Source organism: Adiantum capillus-veneris, chromosome 25 (assembly GCF_014529385.1).
Source record: "Adiantum capillus-veneris isolate H3 chromosome 25, ASM1452938v2, whole genome shotgun sequence".
Lineage (NCBI taxonomy): Eukaryota > Viridiplantae > Streptophyta > Polypodiopsida > Polypodiales > Pteridaceae > Adiantum > Adiantum capillus-veneris.
In genome coordinates this window covers 60,841,216-60,861,922 of record NC_140955.1, presented here as the reverse complement: position 1 = coordinate 60,861,922, position 20,707 = coordinate 60,841,216, and the positions used below count along the sequence as shown (strand labels likewise).

Genomic DNA, 20,707 nt, shown 5'->3' with positions numbered 1-20,707 from the left:
CATTTCATTCCAATCTTGTCCGATCTAAAGGCGTATTCTTGATCTAAAATAATTGACCAACTTGGATTAGTTTTCATAAGTGTTCATATCATTTCATTTTGGCGATCATTGTGGCTTGAGCTAAGTCACTCTTGATAGACGGACTATCTCCTAGTTGGTGTTACAGATATCATAAATCAACCATGCAAGACGAGTTGCACATGGCAAAAGGCCAGCTATACCAGATTCATGGAGGATCCGAAACATGTTAGCCCAATCCAAGAAGAGTCAGAGCGAGGCACTAATAGTAAGAGAGAACCTAGGAATGTGATAGATGTTCCTCTAGGACTAGAAACAACTAATAAATGAAGGGATTCTCAGCATTCAACCCATTCCAAGCAAAGACGTGCAAAGAGAGTAAAGCACGGAAATGATTTCGGGAATGACACCGCTCTGATACCAGATGAAGGGGAGGAGTCAAGAGCACAGTGGAAGAGGAATATGCACGCACACACTCACACACTCACCACCATAGCCACACACACAGTTTGGAGGGGGAGAGCCAACACGCACTGTGTGTCCCCTTTCTTTCTTCTCTATCTTATGCACTAAGGCACAATACACATTGTACTTAGTGTTAGTGGCTCACACAAGTGTATAGTTGTACACTTAGAGTTAGTAGCAGTTAGTGATGGGCGGTTGGCCACTTGGCCATTAAACCTAACATAAACAAGCAAACACTCTCAATTCATTTTTTATCTAAAATTGAATTTAGAAATTATTTTACATTGAGATTAAATTAATCATTTTGCATTGTGATAAATGCTTGGAAATGGTCATGTTAAGATGCTTCATTTGAATTTAAAAGGTCAAGAGAAGATAGCTATCTATATAATTTTTTACATGAAATGAGGCACGTTGACGTGTCTAATCTCAGATAATAAAATTGACCTCATAGTTCTTTTAGCATGGTTCTTTCAAACCTCATAGCCGCTTTAGAAGTATTTCCAACAAATTATGCTTCTCAAAATAGGGCACATTGACGTGCCTTATTTTAGAGAGCAAAAAACTTTGTGGTCTGCAACAAACTTTCTTGATAAAATAGGGCATGTCGGTGTCCCTTTTTTTGTTAACATCATGTAGGAACTTTTTCTTCATTCAAGGATCAAATATTCTTTAATTAGGATTAATTTTCCTTTTTTAGAGAGAAAAATTGAACATCAAATAATAGTTCTTTAATTGTATTTTACAAAAAACTTTCTAGACAAAATAGGGCACATCAACATGCCTTATTTTAGCTAGCAAGTTCTAGGAGCTTTCTCTTGGATTCCTTTCTTTAGGATTAATTTGTCTTTAATAGACAACAAACTTGAAGATCAATTAATATATTTTTGATAGTTTTTTGCAAAAAAAATCATTGACAAAATAGGGCATGTCGGCGTGCCTTCTTTCAACTAACAAGTTTTAGGAGATTAATTTTCTTGGTCATCATTCATCAACTAAATAAGATTTGATAAGAAATTTTATATATTCTTTAGCAAGGATTAGTTTTATAGACCATTTATTTTTAATATATTTATTGCTTTGTACAATCCCATGAAATTTTTGGCCCAATGAAGTGTTCGAAAAAGTCAAGTGCTTCAAAAACAAACAAAGGCTTGAAGACATATCAGCTTTTGGATAACATTGTTGAGATGGAAACGCATGATGATGAAGACTTTGTTGGAGAAGTCGACAGTCAACTTCAAGAGGAGATAGTCATGTAATGTGAGGATAACATTTTGGTGGATTTTGGGCCTCAAGAACAAGACCTTGCTATTGTTCCATTTTCTTTTAGGCTAGAGGTGGTGGGGATTGAAGAAAACAAAGAAACTAATCTTTATTTGGACAAGGGGAAGGATATTCTTAATAAGACAAGGTTGTTCTCTTATCATGAGTGTCCATCAATTCCTTTTCGTAGATTGAGGTGCCACCCAAAAGTTAGAGGCTTACTTAATATTGTCGATCTACGACATGGAGATCCAAAAAGAAAAAGTTTTGACACTCCATTGGGATAGTGAAAGCTTTGCTATGTTGGAGAATATGAATCTTATTTCATTATGTGATGCTTCTATTGATGAAAAGATACTATGGCTATCTCTATTTGGAAGCAAATAAGGCAACAAAAATTTGTTTGAGCTACCAAGGGGAGATCATGTGTATAGATGGTAAGCAAAAATCTTACTAGTTTGTTTTCTCTTGAGACATTGCTTTTTTACTTTCTCATTTGTTTGTTTTTTTTTTGTTGGGTTTGCTTAGAGTTATTATTAGATAAGGTTAGTAAGATTGCAAAAACAATCTTGAAAGACTTTGTCGATATTCCTAGAGGATTGTTGTTACCTGAGGCTTTCACTCTTGCTAACTATTTTATGGAGGTCAAATTAGAAAGAGGAAATTCTTTGTTGGTGCGACGGACGTCAGCACAACGAGAACTCACCTAGCAAGATTTGTCAGCTAAGGACGAAGCTCGACTCACAGGCGCGTGGAAGCAAGCATAGGGTGTCAACCTACACTCGACCGACTCTCGACTACTTCCTACAGAGGTCTCTACCCAATGTCTAAGCTACAGCCTTCAGGAGTATATAAGAGGAGATTTCCTACAACTCTTTCAAGAGCCAAATACCCATCAAACGTTCTCGAAATGCCACAGAAGTTGAAGGAAAACCTATTAACACCAATAGGTCGCTCTCCCCAAGGTCCATGAATCAAAACCCCAACCCTAAACACCAGGTGCAAAATCACGTAGGATGTCTGGTCGAAATTTGCAGGTCTTTGTTTCCGAAAACTAAAGTGCCTAATGTGTAGCTCTACTCAATGCGAACGCGTGGATATGCTGAAATGCGAAAACAGACAACGTATGCTCACCGAATCACCATATATAGCTCATGGACCGAGCTCGCAAAACCAGATCGTATACACGCAATGTAGGTATTAGCGTGTCTCTTCGGGGGCAACACGCTGCACTTCTCCGCACTCGATTCTGACCACCGGTGCACGTGTAGCATCAAGATAAAACTTTCACTCTCTCTCTCGTACACAGAGTACGCTCACTCACACAGACCAAACTTATAAAATGACAAAGGTTTTTCTTCATTAAGGTCAAAAGTGGTATAAATACCTTACAATCTCAAACCCTAATGTTCCAATTTAACCATTCACTCAGTGTAAATGTAAAAAATGGGATACAATCTGGAAGCTTCTGCAAGCCCCACTATTTACAAAGGTGAAATGACGGTTTTTCTCAATTAAAGAATAATTACAAAAAATAATATAATGCCGGGCAATCATCCTCCATTGGGTGTGTCCAGCCGCTAACACTCCCCCCCTCATAGTTCATGTCGTCCCTGACATGGCAGTAGAGCTGCTTCTTTAGTGTAGGCTTTCGCGCATCTTCATAAGAGACTCATACCGCACATGCTGAGCTAGTAATGTCGTGCCGAATATTTCTGTATTGATGGTGAAGAAACCGGTGTAGAAGGCTTCTTCAAAGGCCTGGAGGTGATACGAGGGCAAAAACATGATTCTCTAATATAGGGCATGTATCACCTCATGAGAAGGCTGAGCAGACAGATCATATGCACATCTATATGTGTCTTGGAAGAAGAAGATGATGTCTGTTGCCTGTCCAGGTTTAAAGGTTTCAAAAACCGCCAGGAGAGGTTTTACAGATTTTTCTAAGCATTATGCAAGAGAGGTCAGGCGAGCCAGTGAACAATTTAATGGCGCCCGTTAGGGTTTTCACCATGTATTGCTCACTCATTCTCTCGCCTGCAATGAAGCCTGACAGCTTTGGGTAGTTGAGCCATGTGGATTGGCTTTTCTACAGCAGCTCTTGTGCTTTCCAGGTCCGCATCCTTGGTAGAGGGCAAAAGCTAAAGTTGTCTCTGACTCTTTTAGGCGCCTTTATCAGATGAACTAAATACTGTGCGTATTTGGTTAGCCATGCCTTTCTCCACTTGGGCTGAGAGTCCATAATCAGCTTAACTCCTTCTGGTTTGGAGATATCTGCTTTGTATAGTGGCACTATTGGCTCCTCTTTAATCCATTTGTTTATTGTAGCAGCTTCATACTTTAGAAGAGGATATGGGAGAGAAGGTTGTAGCCATTCATGCCGAATGATATTGGCATCTAACTCTGAATGGTCATAGACTTAAATACTCTCTGCTCCCACTCCATTGCTTCTTTGGCCGTGTCTTTATTGCCGCTTCTATTGCCTTCTGTAGATTTTTATCTTCTTCTTCTTGTGTCAGATCTTGGGGTTCTTGTGATGGTCCCACAAGGATGTCCTCTTGCATAGTGGTGTCCACTGGATCTTACACATTTTCTATGTCAATGCCTTCCATTGTTGCTGGCCATGTGCTCAAGTGTTGCTCTTCAGTCTGTTGTTGGCCTTTCAGCTCATCTATCTGCTTCTGATATGCCTTCTTTTCCTGTTTGGCTTGATCTCCCATGTTCACTAAGGAGGTCGTTCAAATTTGCATTGGTTTTTTCAGCCTCTTCTAGCTTCCTCTTGGTGTCTTCATTTTCTGTTTGCAATCTCTCTAGTTCCTTGTCCATATTTTTTTTCAAGGCTTCTAGCTCATCTTTCATGGCCTTGTTCTCATCTTCCAGACGGTTTTGCATCACTAGGGAGCCCTCGGCTAGCATCAGTCTTTGTCTCTTCTCTAGTGTCAACTCCTTTTGGAGCTCCTTCATCTGTTCTTCATATAGATCATTCTCTGAAGCAGTGCCAGATGAGGTAGCAGCTCTGACTTTGGCCGGAGATGCCCAAGTAGCCTTTGGATGGTCTGATCTTTCACTTTCATTTGATCTTTTAGCTCTATCACTTCATCCTGCCTTGCCTCATGTTCTAGCTCAGCCTTTTCCTTAGCATTCCTCAAAGTTTCAACCTCTTTGGACTCATCAGCAAGCTATAGTGTCAAATTGTCCCTTTCTTTCTCTACATCTGTCAGTGATTTACTGATTTACTCCTCTTCTCTTTGAAGCTTTTGTTCTGCTGCTTGACTCTGTCGTTCCATCTCTTGGCATCTTTGTAGTGCCGCATCCAGATCGTCTTACAGCTTGGTTTGTTTCTCTATGTTCTCTTGGTCTTGTTTTTGCAGTGAGTCCACTTCAGCTTTGATATGAACTTCATTTGTTTTGAGATTATCAATTTCAATCTCAGTGGCCATCGACCTTGCTTTGAGCCCGGTGAGTTTTTGCATTACTACATCCTAATCATTGGTTGGTGGCTGTGGATCCATTGTATCTGTGGCCATCTCCTTCAACTCCACTAACCGAGCACTCTGCATATATTCCTTGGGTCTTGTGCTCGACAACTCAGAAGCTGCATTAGCTGCCTCTTCTCGAGAGTACCCAACAGCTAGGAGATCAAGAAATATTCTATAGTTTCTTTCTTTTGGATCTAGCTTCTCATCTTTTGGCTCAGCTTCCGCCTTCTGCTCTTCCTCTTTGTTCTTCTCTTGCTTGGAGTCTTGTTGCTCATCAGGTTTGTTTAACTCCTCTTTTTGTTGGGTTTGAGGAGGACTAAGAGGAGGTGGTGATGGTGGTGAGCTGGATTCTCGGCTTGATGGTGGAGTTGGTTGCTTCTTCTTGATATCCCGATCCGCCTTTGTTTTCCTCTCTCTTTCTTGGCCTTCCTGCTCTTCTAGCAGCTACCGTCTCACTTCGTCCACCTCTTCTTCTGTAAATGGTATATTTGGGATATTCTCCGCTATAGCATCTAAGATCTCAAAATTCTTGATATAATCTTCAAACCGATCCCTATCAATCCTTCGGGATGATCTAGACATAGCCTCAAGGGATGGCTTCCATAACTCGCTCAGATCCCCTTTTAGTGCCCTCTCGGCTCTGAAACTTTCCATTAGTCTTTCTAGCCTTGCCACTTTCTGTGACTTTGTTTCCTTGATTGGTACCTACAGAGTTTCTTTCTTTCCCTTCTTTGGCTCTGGCGGCTCTTCTAGCACTGTCTCTAAACGGCACTTCAACCCCTAGATGCCTTAGGAGGATCTTCTTCTTTGTCTTCTTTCAGCTTGAGCCAATCATTTTGTGAGGGAGGTAGAGGCCAGTTTCCCTTGGCATGCAATGCTCCATAGAAAACTTTTGTTATCAACTCACCAGGTACAATATAGGTGGGATTTTTGGTCCCCATCTTCACAAGATTGTCGTGGATGTAAGCGGCATACTTTATCTCCTTTGGTTTGCTCTTCTGCATTGCCCAGGTGAAAGTGGTGGCAATAGCTCCAGGTGGCATCCTGTATTTCTGTGGCCGCTTGGTACACATGTGGAAGTATTGATTGTATAGTTGGCTCATGATAGCCACCTTTGGGTTTGCAATATCTTCAAATGTATAGTTATTCTTCTTTTTCGAGTAGACCTTAATGTCATCTCGCCTCTTTGTCACATTGTCTCCTTTGTTAGAGATGCCAAGTGCTGCTACCACCACCCTCTCTGTGATGACAATCATTGTATTAGGCTTGCCTTGTAGATCTGTAACTCGGGCTATGCTGTCCTCTTTGATTGTGGTGACAAATTCCCACACTCTTTTAACATCAATCCCTGCTGGCAAGGCTTCAAAGTAATTGTGGAGATCCAGTTTCTCCAAGTAATCCCCCATCTTGCTCCTGACAAATTCATTGAGCTCTCGAGGTATCATGGGTAGCTCCACTACATTTCCCTCCGGATATTTAAATACTCCTTGGTAGATTCTCAGATCATTGGTCTCTAGCAGGTCATCTTGAATCCACGTGCTTGTGGGCTTCAGGGTTCCCTCTGGGATAACAAAAGGCTCCACTTCTTCTAAGTAGTCCTTAATAGTCATCCTCTTCTTCTTTGCAGGTGATTTTGTGGCTGCCATGGATCCTGTTGCACTCAGTAGTCCAAAGTTAGCGTTTTTTACATATTAGCTGATAAACTGAGTTTTGACTATCCAAATGACTTGAAAATTGAAATAACAACTCAAAAGGAACTAGGGAAACCCTGCATGTGCCACAATAGATTTTTGGCTTAAAAATAACCATGTAGACATCCTACGCATAGGATGTCTACCTTCTCTATTTTTGGTGAAACTTGACAGGCTTGTGGCCCTTGACTTGTGCAACATGGCTATGTACTTGGAATTGGGTTTGGGCATCAAAAAGTGCAATTTTGGGCAGATTTAGGCTTTTGGCTCACAAATTGGGTAGGATGTCCTAAACAGGTGGCAAATGATATTCAATTGGGTTGAATTTTGATATATAGGCTTCTTATACCATGTAAATGGCTCCCATGAAGTCAATTCCTGCACAGAAGGTCAATATGACACTGGAGACATCCTACGCGTAGGATGTCTATTTTCTCAAAATGACTTGAAGTTGGTTCTGTGGGTAGCCCTTAGCATGTAGAACATGGCCCTGCTCTTCGATTTTGATTTGGATAAGCATTGGTGTTGTTAAGAGCATGTGTAGTGTTTTTAGGCTCAAAAAGTGCATCTTGGAGGTTTTGGGGGCCAAATGTGATGGGAATGGCTTGAAATTTGATACATGAGCTTGTGAAGGTGTTATAAAGACATCTCGAACTCAAAAACACCAACTGGAGGTCAAATAGGTCAATTAGACATCCTACGCGTAGGATGTCTATTTCATTAATTTTCATTCTGACCCCATAGTTAGCTTGGCAATGTGCTAATGAGTATATTGTGCAAGTTTCATGTGATTTGGACTAGTTTTGGTAGGTCTATGATCCATTATTGCCTCTATGCTCTGACTTTCCATTTTTTGATGCATATGAGGTCAACTCTTGCCCAAATGTGGTGAAACTTGATGGCTAGCATGTATAAGCTATGTAGAAGTTGTGTATGAGGTGAGATGTTGAGTTTGGTTCCAAAACATGGCCTTGAGACATCCTACGCGTAGGATGTCTCCTGATGAATTTTATATGAAAAATGCTACTGGTACATGCCCTGAGCCCCCCTGAGTCCCCTTTAAGCCCTATTTCAATAAAAAAGTCAAAAAGATAGATAGAAACTCCTTGTTTGGCTTTCAGAGCCGCTGAGCCATTTTCTGACTCTTGGAGTGCTTTTCGGCGATGAAATTTCTTGATGTTAGTCTCCATAGCTTCACGGTTCCTTGGAGATCCTTGCCATATGGTTTCTGTTGGCTTTGGCTTCACCGGAGTTCCGTTTGGCAATTTGTCGCTCTGGAAGCGCCCATGGTTGCGTTCACATGTCATCGATGACTTGTGGTGGTCTACCACCATAGGACTTCGTTGTTGATGGTCTAGGAAAGCCGCTCGTGAAGTTTGGTGGCAAATGGACATCCGGTTTGGCTGTGAGAGCTAGTTGCCGCTTCGGGTTGTCTTATGGCCATGTGGGCTATATAGCCTTGTAGAGCATGTCGAGATGCTCCTACCCATGAGTTTTGGTAGCATTTGGGCGACTCTCCACCGATTTACCATTTGGTGGCCTCTTGCAGAGCTCTAGAAGTTAGGGTTTTTCCCAATGGTTTTTTGCCGCCTTTGTGCATTCAAGAGTGGTCTCCTATGCTAGGGTAAACCTCCAATGAACCCTTATTGCTTTTGGGTTAGCCGTTAGGTGGCCACCTCTACCTGTAGGTCTCTACTGTTCGTTTCCCGTGTGAACCCTACACTAGTTTTCGCGACAAAACATCAAACATACGCGAAAAGCTCAAGGTGGTGAGCCTACCTCTCATATATGGAGCCTGTCGGGTGGTCGTGCGTGTTGTAGAAGCACCTGGAAGTCCGGTTCGCTCTAGGTGGCAAGAGCTCTCTCTCAAGAAGGAAATAGTAGAAATGAGCTCTAAGTGAAGTGAAAAAATCTTATAATGGGGGTCCCCGAACCACTTTCTATGAAATTTGACATGTGCTCCCAACTTCTTGCGAGATGCGGTTTAGGCTCAAAAAATTCTTGATTTGGACTCCATTTGCTCAGTTTCCGAGAAATTTGACGTTTCGGTCAAAATCTGTCCAAAACACGCCTTCCGCTTCATTCACATAATTGCACCCCCCATCGTACCATAGGTTGTCCTATAGTCACTGAGTATCCCCATACTTTTTGTTTCTCATTACAACCATATTTCACCTGCTTTTTGTATTTTTGAAGTTTTTTTGCCGATAATTAGTAAAATTAAAAAGAAAATAGAAAATTAAACCCAAAAAATCCCCAAAAATCATAATAATTAAAAAACATCACCGCAAAACACTATATACACTCACATGCAATTTTTATGGCCGGATTTCTCCGTTTTACCAATATTTTGTCCGAAAAATGGCTATTTTTACATATATACACACACCTAGGGGCCTGATTTGGCATTTGGCCCCATATACTTGTAGATTCATGCTATATAAGAGCATATGTACTTAGGTTAGTCCAGAAAATTTTGCAATCAAACGAAAACCTTCAAAGTAGTCGAAAAACATGCCCTTTTTTTGCTCTTTTTACCTTCATTGGGTCCGCATTTGAGAATGCCTCCTAGTCGGAGTCCTCCCGGACGACAAGGTATCGCCTCGGTGTATGTGCAGTGCATGGGTTAAAAATTGTGCTAATGCTCGGCCGTGTAATGTGGCCCTATTTGATGCATACTCAGTCAATGCATGGAAAAATCAATGTTGTATAAGAGGAGGGAATAACCACGATGCTTATTGGCATTCGACGTCGAGGTTTCCTGTTTGGTGTTGATTTGGTTGGTGGATTTTCTTTGCAACTAAAAGTTGTAACTCCACAGCTCTTTGTTTGATCGTCTTTCTTGCAAAAGTCGCTTGGTTTGCCGCTACTGTCGATATGGCCATGGTTGTCTCCGTGGAGAGAATTGTCGTGGCGGAATTGACCGTAGTCTTTTTCTCTTTTGCTTTCCATTTGTAGCTTTGTTAGGAGGTTTTTGTAGGTTTATTGCCACGCCGTGGTCGTCATTGTTGTGCTGTTGATCGGCACCCACATAGATCGGTTTACCGGTTTCATATGTAGTGTGTGTCTGCATGCCAGTGTTGCTTGTATTGAAGGGAGTTCCTGTTGCTTTTGTTTCGGGATCCAAATGCGAGTCGCATTCAAGTTGTTACTGAGCATTCTCTTTGGGATCCATATCTTTTTTATTCTCGTGGTTGTTGGTTGAATTGTGGTCTTCTGTTGACTTCTTCTGTTGTATTGTGGTTTGTATGCCATGGCACCTCTATCCTTCCGCACCCATACTTGTTTTTCGCATGTTGCTAACCTTGATCTTTTCACTGCGGTCTGTGTTGTTTTATGTTTGTAGTGAACATGGTTGGCAGTTCTCTGGTTGTTTTCCATGGGTATTGTGTTGTTCTTTAGTGGTTCCCATCCTTTTGGTTCTTTATCCAGTGATTGTGGTGTTGTCATCTGGTTCTTCTGGGTTTGCTGAGCAAAGGCTACCACGTGTTGTTCTTGTGCATGCTGAATTTTGATTGTATCCGAATGCCAATCTATCTGCACATTATACTCTTTTTGCCAAGGTTGTCCCAACAAAATGGGGTGTAGTGTGCTCGCATCCTCAACCACGTAAAACTTGTGGGGGTAAATATATTGATGTATTTGTACATGCAATATAGTCCAACCCAATGTTCTTAGCGAATGTGATGTACTACTTTCCAGCACTTGTGAAGTAGGATGTAGTTGATCTTTGGGCTTGAGCTGTTTATATAATTTGTAAGAGATTAGATTTGCTTGAGCTCCAGAATCAAGCAATGTCGTCGATTCAACTTGATTGCCACCCACTTTGACTGCAATTATTTTCACGCTTTTGTTATGTTTTGAGGAAAGGTCCTTGTTGTTAAGAAATCAATGATACATTGACTCCATATAGGTGCAATGTTTACCTGAAACAATGTCGCGTGATCCATCGGTCGTTTGGCACTACATATAGTTCAATTGTTAACATAAGCATGTGTGTCAACATACATAGTTGGCCAATAAACTGTTTCAGTCTTTGTTGTGTTTTCATTGTTGAACAATGAAACGCACAATCCTGGACGTGTGCTTCTTCAAGATAACACTCGAATTCCTCTGGATTTATACATAATCGTAGAATTTGGTCCAAGCCTAGATGGTACAGTCGTCCTGCAGTCAACTGGAAGTTTTTTGTTTGTCGAAATGTTTGTTGTTTGGATCTGTCTTTCTTGTTATCAAATCTACCTCCAAAGGAAAGAATGCTAACAATTTCCTGAGACCATTTGGGTATCATTTCAATATTGAAAAGATAAGCATCAGGTATGTCATCGTCTACTCCTTCGGGAGCTTCCCCGTTTTGCAGCTTTGAAAGATAATCCACCCGTAGATGAGTTTTACCCTTTTTTACTACCACTGTGAAGTCAAACTCTAGCAATATAATAAACTAGCGTACAATTCTTCTAGTATTGCATGGTTTATTTACTAGATACAAAAGAGCTTCATGATCTGTGAAGAACACAATTTTTTTTGTGACGAGCAAGTAATGCCAAAATTTCTTTACAGCATAAATCATTCCTAATCCCTCTCTTTCAGTGGTTGTGTAGTTCTTTTCTGCACTATTTAGCTGTCGGCTCGCATAACAAACTGGAAAATCCATTGTTCCGTCTCCAGGTGAGCCAAAATACTCCCAATTGCATATGCAGATGCATCAATGTGAACATGGAATATCTTCTCCCAATCTGGTGCTTTAAGTACAGGTGTTGATACAAGGTTTTCCTTAAGTTTTTGGAATGAAGTTTCACACTCCTCAGTCCAGTCGAAACTGACTAATAAACGATACATAGGTTGTGCAATGACTGCATACATATATATGAATCTTCGATAATATCCGCAGTGTCCCATGAAGCATTGTACTTGTTTGGCATTAGTAGGCCTGGGCAAGTATACTATGACTCTTATTTTGTCTAGGTCAATGGTTATGCCATTTCTTGAGACAATATGTCCTAAGATGCGGCCTTGCCTAACCATAAAAATGCACTTTTCCGGGTTGAGACAGATTCGATATGTTCTGCACTTCTCAAATACCTTTTGTAATGGTCAATATGTTCTTCTCGTAGAAGAGAGTGGACACAGAGATCATCCATATATATTTCTAAGAATATTCTGAGGTATTCTTTGAATGCATGAGTCATTAACCTTTGGAAGGTAGCTGGGGCATTGGTTAAGCCAAAAGGCATAACTCTATACGCATATATTCCCCATTCTGTGGCAAATGCTGTTTTGTGTTGATCCTCTATTGCAATTGCCAGTTGGTTATACCCTGAAAACCCATCTAGAAAGAAATAAGCCCGTTTCCCAGCCACCCTCTCAAGTACATGTTTTGTGATCGGCAAGGGATAATTATCCCTTATTGTGGCTGCGTTTACTTTTTTGAGGTTCACACACACACGCAGCTTTTCGTTCTTTTTGGGGATAACCACAATGGGTGACACCCAATCTGTATGTTCGATTTCATAGATGAATTCAACATCCATCAGCTTGTCAATCTCCTCTTTGATTCGTTTAGCAAATGTGTCATTATATGTGTAAGGATGCTGTTTGCTAGGTTTGGCATCTGATTTCAATGGAATTGTATGTTGGCATATTGATGGATCAACTCTTTTGAGGTCTTTGTAGGACCATGCAAACACATCTTTATACTTCTTGAGAAGTTGTGTTAGCAGTTCTTCTTCTTCAGGCTCCAAATCAGTTGCAAAGACCTCAACTCCTTTGAGGTCTTTGTAGGACCATGCAAACACATCTTTATAGAAAACAACGAATATCAAGTTTTATGATTTTGCAAATCAACACCCTAGACGCTTGCTTGAGCTGTCTGAACACTCGTTATCTGCATCGTTATTTAACTCCAGATGCTCAGAGGAGTCATAAAACTCTTCTTGTTCTGGTGGGTCTACATTCTCATCTCTTGCTGGTATAAGGCTTACCATGTAATAGGGTAGCACATCATAGCAATCCTTATCACAAAATATTGTCGTTGGGCTATCTGTAATGGTACAGACATCCAATGTTGCTAGTATGTGTTCCCATTCCAGAGGTTCTAAGACATTTTCGGGAAAAGGTTCCGGAATGTAATCCTTGTCCTCAATAGCTCTTTCTAAGACGCATTTCTCTCTTTTTAAGCTCCCACAATGTGAAGCTCCGCACATCCATAGCTCTTTTTTTTCCCCTAACCATGTTGGGAGTTCGGACCCTGCCAATGTAGCTGAATCAAACTCTTCCACTTGTGTCTGGTTCACATCTTTGTAACTATGGTCTTTTAGGTATATTTTGGTTGTAGTCTTGCCATGTCTGAGGTATATGTGGTCGTAACCCTAATCCTGGACCATCTTTAATTGTCTCATGAATGGTCTTCCCAAGATGATCTCGTAATTGTTCTTTTTGTCAAAATCAACTATTGCAAATGTATGCTCATACTCGATTCCGCAAGAGGTGACAATTACTTTTTCTAAAAGTCCTAGAGGCTTTTCCATGAACCCATCTGCCAGTTGCAATTTCATTCTGGTAGCTCTCAAAGCCGGTTTTCCCCATTTTTTCCAGATTTCCTTGGTGGCGATAGCGATTCATGCTCCACTGTCAAGAATAGCTTTGGAAACTACTCCTTGGAATTCTACTGGTAGTGTGGTATTTCCATCTTCTCCCTCTAATATTCTCCAACCTTGTTTAAAGGTACTGGCCTAGTGTTTAGTTGAGGCTTGTCCAATTCTCTGATCCCTTCTTGAAGCTTCGAGGTGGGGTCTTTTACTCCAAATTTTTCTAAGCATTTGCCTACGGTGGTCCACATGTTTGGCCGTAACCTCAGGAGTTCGGCTAATGTGATTGTGCATGCCACAGGGGTGGACAATAACTCAATCAACCCTTGTGAATCCATCACTATGTTGGAATAAAGTATTTGAGATGGGATTGCTCTCACCTCGGACTTAGCTTCATACTCCCCTAGGTAAGAGAGTAGAGTTTTTAGCGAGTCTGGTTGGCTGTGCCTCGAACTAATTGATCCCTGGTCTCCCCCTTGTGAATGCATATCAAAGTTCATTTGTGATCTTGCCTCAAATTCTTCAATGGGAGGTAAGATCTCATTTTCCTCCTTTCTCGTGCTATTTATTTGGTGGCTCCCCCTGTTAGCTTTGTTGGCATCGCGGATTTGCTTCCACAGGTCATCTAGACCGTTACAATCCTTACCCATTTCTACCAATGTTTTAGGTTGGAAACCATCAATTGTCTCATCTATTGTATTTGGCACTACGATAGGTTCTCTCCTAGACTCAGAGGTAGTTGTGAGTCTCTCCTTCGTGTCTACTTGTTTCTCTAAAGTTGGTTTGATAGGGGTTGGAGCTGGTACTTCGTACCAACTTACAGGTTTACCAAGTGGGTTTTCTACCAAGGATTGGGCTGTTTCAATCATCTTTTGACACATTTTCAACCTCTGTTTTTCTATTTCTGCATATGCATAAGTCATCCATCTTTGCTCTTGGGTTTGGTTGTTTTTGAGTCTGGCTTTGTATGCTTTTAAAAGTGCGTCTAACTGCTCATTTACCTTTTCTACCAACACTGATCCTCCTGATCTTGCACTTTTGGGTTCTACTATTTCCTTGGGCTCTATGGTTGCCGCAATGTGGGAGCTTAGACTAGCTAGATCCTCTAACCGTTCTAATCTATCCTTTGTGTGTTTTAACTCCTCGGACAGAGCCGTTTGCTCTCGTTCTCTCCTGACTTTCATACGCGCTTTTCTAGCTTTCCAAGTGCTTCTTTGATTTTTTATTTCTGCACTTGGGACATCATTTTTTGGCTCTTCAATTATGGGTTCATTTGTCATTCTTTGAGCTTGGGCTCGTGTCACTGCCTAAATAGGTATTACTGTCTCATTTTCTGACCCTCCCACTGGAAGGCACTGCTTCCAGCATGTTCAAGGTAGTTTTTGCTCCTTTGCTCGGGTTTTTAGGGCAATCAGGAATCAAATGAGTAATTCCACACTCAGTGCAATATGCGTTGACTCTAATGAATTCATCATGATGACAGTCTCTTAGCCAATGGTCTCCACCACACTTGTAGCAAGGTCCCTTAGGCTGTTAAGGTGCTCCTTGAGCTCCTCTTTGTTGGTATGCATGTCTCTACCCACCCATGCCTCCGTTGGCTATGAACAACATTGTTCGTTCATCCAAGCTATATCTTCCTTCTCCTGCTGCCCGTGCAGCTGTTGGTGGTCCTGCACTTTCCATCATGCTCCAAGGTTCTAGCATTGGGGGTTCTTCCGATGGATAATAGACAGGATTTGCAGCATATCCATTGGAATCTTCGTAATATGCCTACATAGGTACCAAAGCCTTGTCTTCTGGTTTGTTTACTGTTGGTGTGTATCTTATGCCAACTGGTCGTAGTCCTGGTAGGGGTGGTTGCTGCCCCAATACTGGTTGTGGTCTTTCTACACCTACAGGTCCTGGTAGGTTGCCTGCTTGATACCTAGGCATCGTTGAAGTTGAGGAGATGCTACCTGAGCCTGGGGAGCATAAGGTCGCTCTCTCACATATCCCTTGTTATAATAACATTCCTCCGTCACATGGTTTGTCCATTTTTGTTCAATAGCACACCACTTTGGCTATTTAGCCTAAGGCTTGGTATACATATTAATCTTTTTTAGTACTTCCTCTACAAGCTGCTCCTGGCTTACAGCTACTTCTCCTTTCGGTGTTGTCTTAGCGGACTTGCTTCCACTTTGTTGTGAGGATGAATCGTCATCAAGATCCTTGAATTCACCCTCCTTGTAGACCGCACAATTGTCTACAAGGTAAAGAGCCTCCTTAGTTAACTCATTTAATGTCATGCTCCTCTACATATGTAAGTCCTTCTGGAGATCTGCGTTCCTTAGTCCTTGAATAAATATAAGCATAAGTCTGGACTGAGTTGGTAATTCTTCCACAAGGCAGAACTTCACATATCTTTTTAGTCGTAGGGCTACCTTTCGCACAGATTTTCCTTCTTTCTGTTTGAATTTATGGATTTGTGAGACTGTATTATGATCTATCCCCCTTTGTGAGAATTCCTCAATAAACTCATCAAACACCTCCTCCATAGAGTCAAAGTCTCTACACTCCACAGAGTCAAACCAAGTAGCAGCATCCTCCTCTAGGGTAAGTCCGAACCCTGCAAATTGGGTAGGAAAGTCTAACACCTCTTCAGCTCTAATTACATGCACAAAGGATGCAACATGATCCCTAGGATCTCTGTTTCCCGTGTATTTCTTGTTTACCCATTTTTGCACCTGAGAAGGTCTAATTCTACGATGGTCTACAAATCTCATCATTGGTTCTCCTCGTCCTACTCAATATACCTTCTTTGGCCTTCGGTAGTGGGAGGGTTCTTCTCCCAGAGGTGCCCCTAAGCCATAATTTTTGATGGTTTTTGCAAGAGGTGGTTCATCTTCTCGAACTCGTTCTATGGTTTGTCTTCCATGCTCCGTCGACTCTTGAGTTTTTGGCTTACTCTCGCCTTGATACTGTGAATAGAGTGGTGGTTCTTGTAAATCTCTTAGCCCTCGTGCGGATGGATAACCATCTCGGTTTTGGTCTTGTTCTAATGTTGCACTTTGTCGAAGCCATGCCTGCAGTGATGGTTGGGTTGCTTGCTGGTTCTGGTAGTTGAACGTCTATTGTCGGTTAGAATGTGAGGTCACGTTGTACTCTTCTGAAAATGGATTTGTCGACTTGCTAGGGGTATAATGAACCTTGGCACTTCTTCGGGGCATATGTTGATGTTTCTCGAACTGTTGCCTTTTCTACCTCCTCTGGGAGAATACGTTTGTATTCTTGTCTGTACCTATCAACAAAAATGATATCCTTCCCCACATTAATTTTTATAAGAGAATAAGTAAAGAACCTTGTCTTTGCTTAATTCGTTTGGGTAGGGTTCTTTGCATCGAAAATAAGAGACTACTCCCTCACTCTCATGCTTGTAAATTCCCACATTCTCATTATAGTTAGAGACCCTGGTTGGTTTTTTACCATACATAAAAAGAGCTCAAGGTCGATCAATTTTTGGAGGTGGTTCTTGAGTTTCTGAAACCATTTTTCCTTTTTCCACGTTATCTCCATATCTGTTGTAATCCTCAGGGTTACTAACTATCAGATAGTGGTTCCCCTTTTCGTCTCGAAATCTATCTCCATCATCATAGACTCGAATTATCTCCAGTCTCTGTTTTATACAAATACACTTGCGTCCCCGATAGTTAGAATAAACTAGGGCTCCCCTAGAGTTTGTTCCTTCTAAGAAGATTATAGTGAACTTGGCATCGTTCAAAGGGTTTTGGGAGGTACTTCCTCCTAGCATTGGTCCTTCATCAGAGAAACCTCCTGGCTGTTGACTACCCATCATGAAGAAAGACTTATCTGATGAAGTGTCAGTATCACTACCCTCCTTAATGATCGGTGCTAATGGATCTAGCCTTTCCTGAGTTACACTCTCCTCGGTGGAGACTAAGCTACCCTGGTCACCTGCCACTTTTTGATCTCTAGGAATGTGTCTTCCTGATCTTAAATTCATCAAACTTAGCAATGCAATTTATCACAAATCCAACCACTCACCTTGCAAAGGATCAGTTTCTGCACAACTTCTTGCCTTGCCTGAATATACTTGTACACAAGCGTTTAATTTTGGCAATCGAATCAAAGCATTTCACCGCTAGAGGTGGTCTTAGTAATGATTGGTATAATAGGAGGGTTAACCTCGACCACTACTGTATTTTATACACTTCGGATGTTCTTGATTAGGTCTGCTAATCTGGAATTGTACTTCACTCGAATGTTGGTCAGTTTACAGGGAAAGTCTTAATTCAGTCTTTGCTCCGTCAAAAGATCAAACAAGGTCCAATTTCACTTCTGAAAGAAGTTCTGGAACTCTTAAGTCAACTGGAACATCACTCTATGTCCACAGTCAGCTTTTCACTTCACTAAGCCCCTGTAGACATCCTACGCGTAGGATGTCTACCTGCTCTGTTTTGGTTGGGTTTTGCACTATAGATTCCCCTTGATGTGCTGAGTCCACATCTGTTTTTACTTTTTGATTTGGACACCTATGAGTTGGTCAATTGATCAGAAATCTGTTCCAGCAGCCTGATGTTGGTCTGACCAATCAAATTTGGACCAAAATTGACTAGGAGGCTTACCTCAGGCTATACAACACCCTGTTATGCCTACATTCAGTTTTTGACTTCACTATCATGCAGTAGACATTCTACGTGTAGCATGTCTAACTGCTCAAAATGGCCTCAAATGCAAACCACAGACTCCTCTTAAGGTGCTGATCACTTTGGTATGCTCAAAGTTGGATTTGGAGTGCTAAATCACATAGAACACATCCTACGCATAGGATGTCTAAATGATCTGTTTGACCCCAAACTTGACCACAGCTTCCCCTTGATGTCAGCAACCCAGTGCTATGCGTAGATTTTAGTTTGGATTTCAAAAGACCCCAATTTTAGCTATCCTAGCTCTTTTCAGTCAAAAATGCTAAAGTTTGCTTAAAACCCAATTTTCTCACCCAATTGAGATGAAACCTTTCTCATACACTCAATAAATCATGTAGATCATGCTCATGCAGCCATCCTATGGTTTTGGTCTTAAAATAATGCCTTAGCACAATTTGGGTAGGATATCTGGCAATTTTCTTTCTTTTGGCCTTATCTTGTCAAGATATGGTCAAACTTCCACTTTCCAGGTGAAAATAGGGTAAAACCTACCTTCTAAACACACTGGTCAACTCAGATTTTTAAAATTCGCACCAGAACACCCTGTAGACATCCTACGCATAGGATGTCTACTGGCTTAAAATTTAATTTTTTTCTGACAGAAGTACTCCCTATGCTTTGCAGCTCTCTTAGAAATACTCACAGAAACTTTTGAACTTCACTTCAACTTCTAAACACTCTTTTCAGTCTTTTACAACCCTTTGATGAGCCTAACAGCAAATATAACATACATGAAGTGCTCTAGATCATAAATCATGATGTCCTACTTACCCTACTCCTACTCATCATATGAGATGGTGATATTGGTGTCTCGGTTGCTCCCTAGCCTCTCCGGACTCTCAAGCTATCCTTTCACCGCCTCTACGACTCCAACTCCTACTCTCTACACCACAACTTAACTAATACCTAAAACTATCTAAGTCTACCTAAGTCGAAGTATCTAGGCTAGACACTCGTTCCCTAAACTCCTCCTAAGACCTAGAGAGTCCTCCACCCTCTGATCCTATCTAAATGTAAAACAAGACTCTGGCAAGTCAGAGAATCCCTATCCTCAAGGATTAGTCTCGGTCACCTACCTAGGGTTTTTGTCCCCGGCAGCGACGCCAATGTTGGGCGGATACGTCGTGACGGACGTCAGCACAACGAGAACTACTTAACAAGATTTGTCAGCTAAGGACGAAGCTCAACCCGCAGGCGCGTGGAAGCAAGCATAGGGTGTCAACCTACACTCGACTGACTCTCGACTACTTCCTACAGAGGTCTCTACCCAATGTCTAAGCTACAGCCTTCAGGAGTACATAAGAGGAGATTTCCTACGATGCTTTCAAGAGCCAAATACCCATCAAACGTTCTCAAAACGCTACGGAACTTGAAGGAAACCCTATTAACACCAATAGGTCGCTCTCCCCAAGGTCCATGAATCAAAACCCCAACCCTAAAGACCAGGTGCAAAATCACGTAGGATGTCTGGTCGAAATTTGCAGGTCTTCGTTTCCGAAAAGTAAAGTGCCTAATGTGTAGCTCTACTCATGCAAACGCGTGGATATGCTGAAATGCGAAAACAGACAATGTATGCTCACCGAATCACCAGATATAGCTCGTGGGTCGAGCTCGCAAAACCAGATCGTACACATGCAACGTAGGTATTGGCTCTCTTCAGGGGCAACACGTTGCACTTCTCCGCACTCGATTTCGACCACTGGTGCACGCGTAGCGTCAATATAAAACTCTCACTCTCTCTCGTACACAGAGTATGCTCACTCACACATACCAAACTTATAAAATGACAAAGGTTTTTCTTCATTAAGGTCAAAAATGGTATAAATACCTTACAATCTCAAACCCTAATGTTCCAATTTAACCATTCACTCAGTCTAAATGTCAAAAATGGGATACAATCTGGAAGCTTCTGCAAGCCCCACTATTTACAAAGGTGAAATGACGGTTTTTCTCAATTAAAGAATAATTACAAAAAATAATATCCTGTCGGGCAATCATCCTCCGTTGGGTGTGTCCAGCCACTAACATTCTTATTTCCTCAAATCTTGTGGGGAGATTAGAGAGAAATTCGTGCTCAAAACAGCACAAAGAGATCCAAGATTAATGGAAAAAGTAGGACAATGTTTGGTTTACATGTTTAATATTTTTTGGTGCAAACAAGAAAATGTGGTCTTAATACATAGCTGATTTATGAATATATGTGTTCTTGATATAGGTATTTAACTATCATAAAAGAGCAAGGTCATATTCACGCCATCCTAATATGTGCTTGCGTAAGTGGGTGGATTTGAAAGAAAGGACATTGTGCATGTATCCTGTGCAGATGAAAAATTTAACTCCAATGGAGGTAGAAAATTTTCCATGTTGGATTGACTTGGAGAAAGGTCATATTCTTGAAAGAGAGAAGGAGCTCCATGTCACACATGGTGGAGGGATGTAAAAAGAAGTTCATATGAAAGAGTGGAAAGTGGAGCTGGGGATGTACATGAAAAAGGAAA

General features: G+C 41.4%; 1 pseudogene; it reads left to right on the top strand.

The window, feature by feature from the left end:
- The first annotated feature begins 1,673 nt into the window (after nt 1–1,673).
- LOC147424971 (uncharacterized) lies at nt 1,674–20,649 on the top strand (annotated as a pseudogene).
- Nucleotides 20,650–20,707: the final 58 nt, after the last annotated feature.